Source organism: Austrofundulus limnaeus, unplaced genomic scaffold, assembly GCF_001266775.1.
Source record: "Austrofundulus limnaeus strain Quisiro unplaced genomic scaffold, Austrofundulus_limnaeus-1.0 Scaffold209, whole genome shotgun sequence".
Classification (NCBI taxonomy): domain Eukaryota; kingdom Metazoa; phylum Chordata; class Actinopteri; order Cyprinodontiformes; family Rivulidae; genus Austrofundulus; species Austrofundulus limnaeus.
In genome coordinates this window covers 942,357-945,584 of record NW_013952611.1, presented here as the reverse complement: position 1 = coordinate 945,584, position 3,228 = coordinate 942,357, and the positions used below count along the sequence as shown (strand labels likewise).

Here is a 3,228-nt window from a genome sequence, read left to right as displayed (position 1 = left end):
ACCCACATGTGTAAATACACCTGATTACCTTGTTGGTTATTTGTTGGTTGTAGCAGCACATGGTGATGTTAGATGTCTGTTTTTACAGTGATGAATCTGTTTGTCCTGCTGGCTGCACAAACTGCTCAGAACCATGGTGAGTCATAAAACGCTTATCTTTAATTATTTTACTAACTAAAGTCCTGATAAAAGTATTTAAAAGGAATTTCATATTTTAATTCCAGCAACACAAATTTAGTGAGAAACAACAAAAACACTTTTAAAAAGGAATCCATATATTGATCATTCAGTTCTGATTGCCCTGAAAATAGTTTAAAAATGTTTTAAAAAGAGATCAGTGTATAACATAGGTCAGTTAATTGGTATCGTGTTAAATTATTTAAGTTGTATTGTCTAGTTTTAAGTATGTTCACTGTTGTTCTCCTGTACGACCTTTGTTGTTCATGTAAGTCATTTTTATTGTTTCATTGATGTAACTGATTTCATCATTTTAATGTTGAAGTTGATGGGAGTTTGACATCTGACCAAACAAATGCTGCTAAATTATGTTTTGTTTTACAATTAAATACAATGTAGTTCATAGTTAAATCAACATAAACTGATCCTTATAGCTGCCCAAACACCCGCTGAAATAAATACAAGTTAATTGGTTGTATTTATTATTTCAAAGACTTTTTGTTGTTTTGATTTTCCTTTTTAAAATATATTCTTTATTAAGTATAAGACACATTTATTGACAGATTTTTCTCACTTGCTCTGTTCAGAAGCAACTTTTCCTACAATTGTTCCTGAGAGACTTCAGTTCTTCGAATATGAGTCTGTCTCTGTTGGGTGTGAGCTGATCGATGAGATGGAGACGTGGAGAGTGAAACAGAAACTCCATGAAGTTGATCCAGAAGTTTTCACTGAAACATGTAACACATCAGCTCCATCCTGCACAATTAATCCTTTGTTTGAACAACACAGTGGAGAATACTGGTGTGAAAACGATGGAGGAGGAGTGACCAACTCTGTCAACATCTCTGTTACTGGTACGGACACCATTAACTGTACTGTGTGGTAAATCTGAGTTAAAGTACAATCAAACTATCATCTTCATGTTTCTCAGCTGGTTTGGTGATCCTGACCATTCCTGTCCAACCAGTGATGGAAGGATCTGACCTGACTCTCTGGTGTACCAACAAGAAAAGTGATCTGCAACACATCAGTCGTTTCTACAAAGATGGTGTACTTCTAAGCACCAGCTATACAAGCAACTTTATTGTCCAAAATGTCTCCAAGTCTGATGAAGGACGTTATAAGTGCAGAATCTCTGGAGAAGGAGAAACTCCAGAAAGCTGGCTGATTGTTTCCAAACAAGAAAAAGGTAAATAAGAGGTTTTATTTCTTTTTTTCATATTTGGTACTGTAACTGGTAAATTTTTGATGTTGTGATACCTGAGGAAACAACTAACCAGATCAAAATGAACCAGCACAACTGGAGGGAGATGAACCAGTCTTCCCCTTACAAACACTTCTGAAAACACACAGAGGACACCAAGCCTCTGCCAGCCTCATGTTCCATCAACTACCTTGGTGACCTCTGTTGTGGTAATGGACTGATCTTGCTCTGAGTCATCAGACTTTGTCTCAAAGTGTTCCTTCCACCATTTAACATTATCCTCAGTCTGGATCAGCAGCACATCCCAGGACAGGGAACACTTTCCTTTTCTGAATCACCAAATGGTTTTCTAGAATCTCTTTGAGTCTATCCAAAATATATTTTCTATGGCCTCCCTGAATTCCTCCCATGCCCAACCACTGCAACCACTGAAGCTGCAACCTTTCTGGCCACCCTCTACCCATTGGCTACTTCAGGGGTCCTCTGGGAAAGCCAATCTCTGAAGGCCTCTTCTTCAGCCTAATGGTCTCCATCACCCCGGGTGTGCAGCAGACCATCCTTTAGTTGCTTCTGCAATAGGCACCAATGATCTTCAGGCCACAGCTCCTTCAACGAGATTCTGAACATGGCCCATTTGGATTCCATGTCCTGACTTGTGAAAAACTCTCCCAGAGGTGAGAGTTGAAGAGTGCAGGGACAGAAGGATCCACTAGATGTTTCCAGTTTACGCTCACTATACATTTAGGTTTACCAGGGCTGTCTGGCAGCCTCTCTCCCCACAGGATCCAATTCACAACCAGGTGGTGATCAGTTGACAACTGAAGTGTCAACTGGGGAGGCCTTTCTTTTGAACCACCGCCTTCCAGATAACTCTGTCGAAGCCCACATCGCCATTGAAGTCACCCAATAGAACAGAATCGTCAGACAGCACCCCTTCCAGGACCCCATGCAGAGGCTGGGTAATTAAAAATGTTGTTTGGTGCATAAGCACAAACACCAGTCAGAACCTTCAATCATGAAAACACAGAGAGGCAACTCTATCAAATACCAAGGAAAAACCTCCATCAGTGAGGCGTTCTGTTGGGGGGTTTGAGAGTATCTGAAAACTGTCACTGTTTCAGGCTTATCCCAGCTGACCCGCGGAAGCCAAGGCTGGACCACAAGACCCTCGCCGGAGAGCTCCCCCACAGGCTCAACGGCAGGTGGGTGCCCTTATGAAGTTTTTTGCTGAAATAAGTGTTTCATCTATCTTTTTTTGTTTGTTTTTAGGTCATTTCTCTACAACAATCATCCGGCTGTGTGTTACATTAGTGGTTCTGCCGTTGATGGTTATTGGATAGGTTCACTACAGGAAACACAAAGGTAAAGCTAACTTTCTTCTAAGGAATGGATCAATAATTAAAAGTCAAGAAAATATTTTTATTTGATGAAAGGAGAGGGATGTTATTTGGATAACTTGTTTCTATTTGTGTCCAGAAGATAAACAAACTGTTTTATAAATTAATGATTCATTTACAAATTCTTACCTAACCTGTTTATAAAGAGCTAATCTGGTTTTATAAAAAGAACTTTAGCGCAAAGTGGGACTTTATTTACAAACAGAACTAAACTAGATTTATTTGAAGCAATGCATATCACCAACTTGTTGAGTCACACACCAAAGTTTTAAACTAAGAACTTGTCTGATTTGTTGGTGCTTAGAGTAAGAGTTTTGGGTTGACTCTCAGTTACAGCCACACCAAATTTTAGCTCAATGTCTTTTATAGTCATGTCTGTGTGGTTGACTAGCTGTGTCCGTTCAAGGTTGACAACAGTGAAAATAAATATAATTTATTTTAAAACATGAG

General features: G+C 39.3%; 1 long non-coding RNA gene across 1 annotated transcript; it reads left to right on the top strand.

Moving 5' to 3' along the window:
• The first annotated feature begins 1,287 nt into the window (after window positions 1-1,287).
• LOC106525023 (uncharacterized) lies at window positions 1,288-2,785 on the top strand. The gene is made up of 3 exons (XR_001311059.1): window positions 1,288-1,366; window positions 2,503-2,583; window positions 2,651-2,785. It is a non-coding gene; the product is annotated as an uncharacterized LOC106525023 (long non-coding RNA).
• Window positions 2,786-3,228: the final 443 nt, after the last annotated feature.